This window comes from Cavia porcellus, unplaced genomic scaffold (genome assembly GCF_034190915.1).
Source record: "Cavia porcellus strain 051 isolate PalLab524CR breed Dunkin Hartley unplaced genomic scaffold, mCavPor4.1 scaffold_2, whole genome shotgun sequence".
In the NCBI taxonomy this organism is placed as follows: Eukaryota; Metazoa; Chordata; class Mammalia; order Rodentia; family Caviidae; genus Cavia; species Cavia porcellus.
In genome coordinates this window covers 128,234,752-128,245,805 of record NW_026947485.1, presented here as the reverse complement: position 1 = coordinate 128,245,805, position 11,054 = coordinate 128,234,752, and positions in this window count along the sequence as shown.

Here is an 11,054-nt window from a genome sequence, read left to right as displayed (position 1 = left end):
ACCCAAATCAAAATTTGGGTTCTCAATTTAGATGCCCTGGCCCTGTTTCAATGTTATGTTGATATGTCGTTATCTGCTCTTATCTTTATTATACATCTAAGGTAAAACGCATTTCCTAACAATAAATATAAGAGTATCTGTCATTTTTGAACTAAGTACTGGGTTACTTCCTGGATTATGTTTATTTCGTACTTACAGTAAGATTAAGAGACACTAAGGGAAAATAGAGTTTACTGGCTTCCAAAATTCACAGAGAGAGCCCCATTATACCTTAATTCTAAACCAAGCAATTTGACCTAATGTAGATTTTCACCCCTCCTGCTAACTATAGCCATACAGTTGTACTTTATTGCTTCTCCCTGTTTTCTTCAAGACCTTTGTTGGAAGGTTTTGCCATAATAAAATCATGACTTGACAATCATTATTATCTATGTTTTAGCTGTTCCTAGCATTATGATGTGGATCTTAAGCATCCCCCAAAGACTCCTGTGTTAAAGGCTTGGTCACTGCTTTGTGGTTCCATTGGAGGTTATTGAACCTTGGGTAGGTAAGCCTGAGTGAAAGGAAATTTGGGCATTGTGGGGGGTGGCACATGCCCTTGAAACAGATACTGGCCCCTTTCTCTCTTTGTCTCTTGGATTCCAATAAGTGAGCGTCTTTGTTTTCACTACAGGCTCCCTTCACCATGACCTGCTTTGTTGCAGGCCTGAAGCAACAGGGCTGAACTGCCATGAACTGAACCCTTGAAAACCATGAATGACTGTGTTCCAACACTGAGAAAGTGTATATCACATGTGTCCAGTGAGGAAAAAATAAAAATTCAAAACTTCAAGTGTAGTCTATTGTAAGTGTAGTGTATACTGCTTTCTCATTGCAAAATTGAAAATTCTTAAATGAAACCATTGCAGGTTGAACCATCATTCAGACAAGACTGTCTGTAATATAAAACCAAAGCAAGAGACGTCCCATCAGGCCACAGGATTTATCCTTTCATCATTGTAGTCATAATTTGTAGTGAAGTAATTTTCTACAGTCCAGTGGCTGGCACTCGATTGAGAGTTGTAAAAGAAGTTAAAACTGAACTAGAAATAGAAATGTCTGTGAAATTCAGGGGTTCCAAAAATTGATTAATTTCCATCTCATCTCCCCTTTTGGGGGTTTGCATTCTTGCTGACTTGACAGAATATGTGAAGGTTCTGTCATTCAAGCTTTTACATTGTGCTCACTTACATTTAATAAGTGTATGTTAGTTTGTCTCAAAATGAATGCCCAGCCATTAGATGTGGATTACTTCTCTTGATCAGCAGTGAGATTATAAGAAAAATGCACGTGGCTAGAAAAAGAGAAGCCATCATGAAGGTGAAGAATGTTTATTGCATGTGTACTAAATAAACCAAGAAGTATTTTATTCTAAATTTAAAATGCCCCTGCATTAACAGGGACAGAAACATATTTCTTAGTGTTCAGTCTTGAGACATCTCATTGTATTCACTTTCCATACACATATGCTACTTGCACCGTGAGTTTCAATAACCTCTTCTAAGTTAACAAGTCTCAAATTTATGTTTTCAGCATAGAACTCTCTCTTGAGCTTCAGATCTTTACATCGAACGTTTTAACAATTTTTATGGATAGTTCTTAGACATCTCAGATTTCAGCTCAAAACTTATTTCAGTTTTAAAACTGAAATAAATCATCTTTCATCCAAAATTGGCACTTCTTTCAGTACCATACTCGCTCCTTTGGTGTGTAAAAATGAGTGGTTTTTGAACACATAGCAAAAAGGTTGCTATGCATGCTGGCAAATCTCTTTCATTAGATTCAAAAATATGAGAAGGGTATCTTAGAAGTTTACAGAGAGAATTACAGTCTGATACCAGAGCACAGTAATCTGTGCCATCAGTTATAAAATGTTTATCCACATATCAGAAAGCAAGGTGTGATTTGGAATCCCTAGTCAGTTAATTGGTTCACTGAAGGAAGACTTAGTACTAGGACGATTCTACATCCCAGTTTCCCTGCCATTGTTCCAATTTATTCTTGCTGGCCCAGAATCCTACTTGGTTTTTATTTTCCAGATATTTTATTTTTTAATGAACTATTATTTGTGGGTGAATTAAAGATGGGTTTAGCATAACTCCATCCTTTCCTTTGAACTTCTACTGTAAAATTTCATTAGATATGTGCAAAGTGGGGCAGAGTTCTCATCCTAACGAGTGAGAAAATAAGGAATATGTGTAACAGTCACACATGATATGGATAAACTCTCAATTTATCCAAAGGCAACTAACTCTGTATGTCATCAAGTGTTTATATGAGGGTATTGTATCCTTATGCCTTGATGACCCTAGATATATTAGCCACTAGTGATAGGGCCCGTATACTGATAATGAGATGTATAAAGTTATTATTAAGTGGACTCTATGGCAAACTTGGGAAATCATAAGTTCATCATAATTGAAGCAAAGGTAGGCAATAAAGTTTAAGTGGGTGGGACATAGAAAACATAAAGAGTAATTGAACTTATCTTGTTAGAATTACTTCATTATTCATTACATGGTCCAAATCTATAAGCATTCAGTTGTTTCATTTTGGGTAACACTTTTAAACTTTGCAATGCACATTCTTTTAAACAAAAATTAAACTGAAATAAAGTACATATATTAATAAATTAAGTGCTTTTTCCATATCTTAAGATATTTTGATGTTAATATAAAATACACAAAATATTTACTAGTCATCCTCAGGGGACATAGCTAAACTTACATAAATCACATACGAAAAATCTACAGCAGCATCAATATGTATTACAAAATTTAATAAATTTATTTTGGAGACTGGGTCAAAAGAAACTAACATCAGTAGATGTAGTCAAGTGTGTTTATATATCACCTTTTGAAGGATAGTGTTTCACTGATGTCAGAAGACTGCTCAGCTCAATCTCACTTATTTTGATTCCAGGATTTCCTTTGCACATAAAAAAGAAGCAATAGCTGTTGTAATTTAATCATTCAGAGACAAAAATCTTAAAAACAGCTAAATGATGTCACTTTTATATCAGTGTCATCAGATACTTCCAATAGGAAATCAATTGCAAAAGTTTTTTGATTTTTTCATGTCCTTCATGGAATCCAAGCAAAGTTTTTTGAGGTACATTTTGTTATAAATGTATCACATGAGAAAATTTGGAGTGCAATCATTAATTCTTTTAAAAGGTCAACATCAAGCATGAGATTATTTATTTTTGTAATGCAATGATCATAAGAAAATTAATTTTTAGTAAAAACAATGTTCCTAAAACACTAAGAAAGATACAAGAGAGAAACGTACCCACAACTGTTCACAGTGGAGCTGAGAAAATGGCTCAGCAGCACAAAGCTTGCCTGACAACTGCAAGGTCATGAGTTTGATTCTTGGTACCCCCCCCAAAAAAAAAAACCAAAATTGATTACAATGTGCAGAAAATTTATAGCTGTGTCCCAGCAATTTGATGGATAATACAAATCTAAATATAAGTGCTGGATTTTTAGAAATAATTTTATTTTTGAAATTATTTTTCAGTGGAACTATTCCATAGTTCTAGTAACAGAAAAATCATTCCAAGTAATGTGATCTTTATTTTTAAATTCTCTTTAACTTTTAACTCTGCTTTGGTTTGCATGATCAATCATGTGGTTATTTTCCTAATTTAAGCATCGCTGTCCACTGATGTAGACAAGACATAATCCTGGAGGGTGCTGGAGACTCATCTTCCCCACTCAGACCTCCAGTCATTAAGTAATCTTGATGAACTAAGTTCTAGCTTCTCTATCACTAAGTGAGAATTTCTCTCCAAACTTACTTCAAACAATGTCTGTCTGGTCTCCCGTCCTCAGTCTTTCATCCTTTCAGTCCGGCCCCCATGGTTCTGTCAAAGCGATAGTTACTTTAAAATCCTTTGAACGTTCTCAATGTCCTACAGCATGAACTTCAGGCTTTCTGTCTTGGGAGATTTTTGCCCAGCCCTCGTAGCTAATTTCTTGCCTCCTCCCTCCATGTCCCCTTCAGTCCTGCTGTATCTATGCATCACATATATTATCCTCCTGCAGGATGTGAGGTGGAGCAACTTGCTTAACTCCTTGCATTTTCTTTTTTCTTAGTATCAGATGCCTACCTCTCCACAGTACTCAACACTACTGAACTGTATTACAGTTGTGCATTTACTTTTCTTCTCTAAGCTTGAGTTGCATTAGAATCTGTTTTTTCTTCCATATCCCATTACTGAAAATATTCCCTTTCCACAGACATCAAAAATTTCTTGAATATAAGGTGGGAGGAAATGAGTGTTGAAATGACACCAGGGTAAAGTACTAGATGAATGGAAGCAAAGGTATACACTATTCTAAAATAGGAAGAAAAAGGAAACACTTCATGTGGAATTTGCTATTTTCAGTGTATCTGGTGGCATTCATACAGTTTGGAAATACGAGGATGGGAAAAAGAAATTCCATGTGAAAAGTACAGCATAAATCCATGGGATGTCTCCTGGAAGCTGAGACAATTTCAGTGTGACTTGGGTGACTGATAGCATCCCTACCTTGGAAAGGTAGGACATATTTGGAAAGTCATACTGAAATTCCTGAGTGGCACTCAGTCTAAAAGTTTAGACTTTGTTTTCTTAGCAAAATACTTGGAGTTTTGTGTAGGAGTTCCATGTCCACACATAACCTGAAAATTCTGTGGGATGAGTGGTGTAGAAGGAAATAAAGTGTATCAGTCAGAAAGTGATTCTCAGTGCAAGCTCAGTGAACAGAAAGTGCTGCTGTCCTGAGCTACAAAGCACTGGCTGGTGATAGGCTCTTAGGTTTTTGCCACTTTGCAAGCTAGTTTCAATGGTCAATCATCATCAAAAAATCAAATTGTGCAATTTATAATTAAATACATTATATTAAGAAAAAAAGTAATAAATAAACTAATCACTTCATAATTTTTTGAATTATCTAGGTGTATTTTGAAATGTGTAGTTGAACTCGTACAAAATGGGACATGCTGGCACATTTCTTTTCAGCTTAGCATTCAGCGACAGTCTGATGATAGCTGTCAATCAATCGTGATGGAGTATTTACGCTGTAGCAACTGGCAAATGTTATAGTCACAATTTGACTTATTGTCTTATTAATTGTCTAGAGAAAATCAAAGTGGATTGTTTTAACGTGTATCATATTTATAGTCATTGCATCATGAGTTGCACATAAATTCAAAAACATTCTAGTATTAAGAAATTATTTAAAAGTTATTCACAACTTTGAAGTTTTAAGGCATTTTTATTCTGTCTTGCATTTATACAAGAATTGTTTTCATCCATAGATTGTTACTATAGGATAGTTAGCTATGAATACAATAGTTTGTCAAAAAATCACCAAAAACATTTTGTGAGAATCAGTTGGGTCTGTGGAATTTACAGTAAAGATGTGTGCTTATTTTCCTTTTTCTTTTTTGGTAGTGGGAATTGAACTGAGAATCTTAAGTTTGCCAGGCAGGCATGATAATATCAGAGTAGTAGTATATATTTTACAATAGCTTGTTTTCTTTGAGACAAGTTCTCTCCATGTAGTTCAGGCTGACCTGATATAGAATTCACTATATATTCTGAGCTGGCCTTGAACCTACCATAATTCTCTTGCCTCTGTTTCCTGAGTGCTAGGATTATAAGCATAAGCCACCATGCCCGGCTATATTTTACTATAACTTTTAAAGTGTGAGTGTACCTACTTTTATACCAAAAAATTTTGTAATGAATATATGTATGTTTTTGTGTCTGCCATATATAATATTCCAGTTTAAAGATTTCTATTACTCTACTGGTAATATAATTTTAGCAGTAGAAATAGGTAGGAAATAATATTTTTGAAAATATTTGAAGATGATGCTATAAGTTATGGAAAGTTGTTGAATTTGAACAAATTAGTAATGATTCACAGAGGAGTGAAGTGTGTTGACACAAATAGTTTGGAAAAATGGTGAGTGCAAGAAGAAAATATATCTGAGGTGTTAGTATTGAGTTTCTTACATTTTCTTTTTGTACCAGCAATTGAACTCAGGTGCTTGACCACTGAGCTATGCCCTGGACCCTAGTATTAGGTTCTTGACTCTCCATGCTCCAATGGGCTTTTGCCAGTGGAGGGGAGGACTGTGCTCAACTAGACATGCCTAGTTTGGTAGTCACCATCACATCCTACAAATACTAGTCAAAAGTAAAAAGGAAGAAGGCAGCTTGAAATATCTGTAAGAGTAAATCTGATCTTAGGGGAAAGGAAGAAGCGTTAAGTAGAGAAGGAATGAGAAATAATTTGAAAAGCAGAGAGAGGATTAGAAAATTCTATGGTCAAAGAAAGCTGGTGAAAAGAAACTGACACAGAGAACTTACTGATAATTATAGTAACATTGATAATTTATTATCAGAATCTTATTAGTATTTTGTTTGAAACTAGAAACTTCAAGAAAAAAATGAGTAGTTGGATTGGACAGAGCAACAAAGGACACAGTACAAGGTGGAGGATATAAGTGTTCTCACACAAGAATCAGAAGTACCCAGGTAATTTGTGCTTCAATGTACCTGTAGGGCTGTTCAGAAGGAGTACTTCTCAGTCAAATTCTAGAGGGTTGCCCTTGGATTATCTTAGTAAAATCATGTTGTAAGCTGCAGATGTGAAAATCAAAGATCCTTTAGCAGAATTTGCATGTCAAATATCAAATACAGTAGATCAAGTCATAGCAACTGGTAACTTCTGACCACAGGAGATCACAATTATTTACATGAAAGCAAAACGAGAAGTTATTTCAAATGCCAACAAGGCAAAAGACATGTGGAAGGAGTATTTAACCCAGACATATACTCATAACTCTTGGGCTTCATTTGATAAATTCTGTGGCAAAAGATATATTTAGAAAGAAACAGACCAGTAAGTATTATAGTAGTCGCTATTGTTGGTGTGGAGCATGGGGATTAATACCATCTTGAGTAATAGGAATTCTCAGGATCAATTACCAAGGAGAAACTCTCAACTAAGAGGTCATTACAGATGCAGTTAAGAACCGACATGTCAAAGTAATATCTGGAAATTTGCTTTGTCCCTCGACTACACAGGAAGAGCCAGTATTTTTTGGGATCTTGTCCATTAGGTTGTGGGGATTCCTCCTGAAATTTAGCAACATATATCCTACATAGCATTAAAGTATATTCTTCATAACCTGTGTACAGAAATTTCCTAAAGAAGCTGGAGATCTCTAGAACAGAGTTACATTTCATTAGTGGGTTTATTAATCTATAACTTTATAAATTCTACATTTATCAAGGTCACTTGATATGTCAGCTATTCTTCTGGCCAAACTACAAGAATATGAACACACTCTATAGTAGTATGCTAAATAAATTCCATAGAAATATGTCTCTGAGTTCAAGCACAAGAGCCTTACATAAAGGACGGAGTGCAAAGAAAATCAAATTCTATTCTTATAACTTAGCAAATATATTAAAATATCTCTCACTTACTTTCTGTTCTGATATATAGATGAATCTTGTTGAAACACTGGTCATTCCTTCCCTTAGGAAAGGTGCTTTCTTCACACAGATCTTTTTAATCTCCAACTGTGGTAAAACAGACACAGCCCTGAAGTTAGTTCATCTGTGGGGCAGAGTGCAGCTGTGGAATGGCAGGAGTGGCATGACCCTCACTTAAGCGACTCATGTGGTATGTTGGAAATGTCTTTGTTCTAAACCAACTGACCAATTTTCTTAAATAATTGTATTAATAGATGTGAATGGAACTGTTTGATTCAAAATTTATATATAGAAACTGTAACTTCAATGTAATAGCAGTTTGAATTGGGAACTGTGACATAGTCAGACCAAGATGAGGTCAAGAGGGTGCAGTACCTGTGATGATGTTAGTGCCCTCATAAGAAAATGAGAGAGACTGGAGCATGATCTCTCTCCTCCATGTGAAGAAGTGAGAAGCATGCAGACCACAAGCGAGGATCAGAGCGGCACCAGGAACCCAGTCACTTTGCACCTTGAATTTGGGATTTCTAGCTCCAGATCTAAGCCAAATAAATTTCTGTGCTAAAGAAACTATTCTAAGACATTTTGCTCTCTAATACAAAAGAATGCTTGTTAATTGAGGTAACTCAGTTTTCAGAGAGCCCGAGGGGTACCAGAAAGCATTCAGAAAAAATGATTGACTTCAACAACAGATCTCTCATTTTTTCATAGCTCTAGAGGTTAAATGCCCTTAAATTAAGGTTTTGGCAAAGCTGGTTTCCATCTAAATGCTTCAGGAAAGATTTTTTTCCTTGCCTTTCTCCTATCCTATGTTGGGGCTCAGTAATCCTTGTCACTCCCTGTCTTGTAGTCAAATCATTTTGATCTCTGCCTTCTTCCCCACATGGTGCTGTTTTCTCTGTGGTACTCTGTGCTTCTAACCTCTTCCTATTAGCCTATAAGGACATCAGTTGTGTATTTAAGGCACACTCCAAGCCTCTATGACCTAATTTTTACTTAATGCTGTCTAAGAAAACTCTATTTCTAAATGAGATGGTATCCTGAGATTCTGAGAAAATATGAATTTTAGAAAGATACTATTCAATTTACTACTGTTCATCATTTGAGTTTAAAATTTCAGTATTTAATAAAATACTTACACAACTAACAGGTACGGCTTTTATGTGTCATAGTTCAGTCTAACATAATCCCCACAGTTTCAGGAGACTTTTGGAAAGTACGTGGATCATGGCATTTCTGTACTTATTAGTGGATTAACCCATTCATGAGTTCATACTTGAAAGTTCTTTTGGGAAGTGTGGTCTGGTTGCAAGAGGTGGCCACTGGGGACCTGACTTAACAGGGTACATCATTGTCTCAGCTCTTCCACTTTCTTTCTGTTGCCTGCACCCCAAGGGTTGGACAGCTTTCCTTTGTGATGTTCTTGCACAATTCCCTGCCTCTCTTGGAGCCAGGCAAACACAGAGTGAACTGTGAGCCAAAATTAACCTCCTTTTCTTTAAGTTGTGAGTGTCAGGTGTTTTGTCCTAGAGATGAAAATTCTGGATGATACAGAAATTTGTTAACATGAGTGGAGGCACTGCTGTGACTGTAGTTAACCATGTGGTCCAGAGGTTTTTAGAATTGATTTACAGGACGAATTTGGAAAGGTTTAGAGATGTGGGCTACTGTCAGCCTTGGAATGCTGTAAGTAGAGATTGGTGGGACATTCTGATTAGAGCTGAGAAGCCCAGATGCTGAACAATGAGTACCAGGGTCATGAGGCTTCAAACTGAGAAATGGACTACAGCTCACAAGAGTTACATTCTGCCAAAGAGTTAATAGTTTTTCTGTATCCTTAAAGCATTATGTGAGGCTGAATATGAGGATGGTGAATCCCTGATCTAGTGAAGAAAACGTCAAGGCAGCCTAGCATTCAGGCATGGGTGCTACTAGCTGATTTTAGACAGATCTGCAATAAGACACAGGAACAAAAATCAGTCCTTATTGGTTTAAAAATTTTCAGGTTTTCCAACAAGGAAGCACATGAAAAGCAGGAGACAGGGAGAACATGATTGCTGAAATCACGAGCATTAAAAAGAAGGCAAGTACTTTGCATGAGAACAGTGGAAAAGGTGTCTCAAAGTCATCTTGGAAAATATCACCCATTACAGCCTCGTAAAGGGTAAACTTCACTGAAAGACTTTCCTTTGAGAAGAGACCCTGCAGTACTGTGCTCCTTCAGGGATGCCTAGGGAAGTGTATTGCTGAATTCAGACCGCAGGGACTCAGAGATGGATGCAGCTTCTGTTCAATAAGGCCAAGCTATTTGTTCAGCTGGCCATGGGCCTTGTCATCACTCATGTGGTATTATTTCTTCAGGTATGCATAATGCAACAGTTGTGGAGTCATGGAGTCTTTTGTTCAGATTTCAGAAAAAGACCTTGGAGCCCTGTTAATATGATATGAAAGGATCATGGTTCCTATCAGTAATCCAAGGGAAGAAAATGCAGAAAGCTTTAAGAGTGAGGCCCAAATGCAGTGGAGGCTCCAGGAAGCGGCTGATGGCAGGAATATGGAACATTCGCTGAGGAATGAATACCTTGGGCTCTGAATGGAGCAGGAACAAGTCAGGGCATGTGTGTTGTAAGCTGAAAAATTATAGTGGCAGGAATGTCCAAGTGCTTCAGAGCTTAGATCTTACCACAATCTGCTTCCTATGCTAGACACAGAGGTACAGGATTTAACATTTGTCCTGCTGAATTTCATCTTGCTTTGACCAATTTCTTTCTAATCTCCTATGCCTCCCTTTTGGAATGTTTACCTGTGATATTGTATATTGAAAGTATTTTCTTTTTGATTTTTTCAGGAACTCTTAGCTAAGAGTTTGCCTTGAGTCCCAAAGGAGACTTTGGACTTAAATTTTCAGCAATGATGGAGATATTAAAATTTTGGAGATTCTCAGAGATGTACTAAGTGCATTCTAAATAAATGAGACTGACGTGAGCTTCTTTGGGGGGGGGATGAGGGGCAGAATGCTTCAGTGTAGATTTAGAATGTTCTTCCAAAAGATTCACAGGATTTGGGAAAGATGATTTGATTATGGGGTGGCACTACATTCATCAGCCAAATCATCTACTGATGAGTTCCCAGATGAATATGTGGTTGGGGGTGGGACCTGGATGGGAGAGGTGGGTCCCTGGGAGAGTGACTTAGAAGGGTACATTTTTTCCCCAGCTCCTCCCTTCTTTTTCTGATTTCTGGGTGACCTGGTTAAGCAGCTTTTACCCAAAATGCCCTTTCACCATGCTGTTTCTGCCTTGCAGCCAGATGATTATAACCTAAATCTGAAGTCAAAATAAACCTCCAGTTTTTTGTAAAGCTGTGGACATTGGGTACTTTGTCCCAGCAGGAGCAAGGTATCTACGATCTTAAGTAGTAGTGATGAATGTGTGTTGTGTCACCATTTTAACTCATTTTTTTTTTCACCTTGCTTAATTTCTTCTCTAGCTGCTCTTATCACTGAAAGCTATGG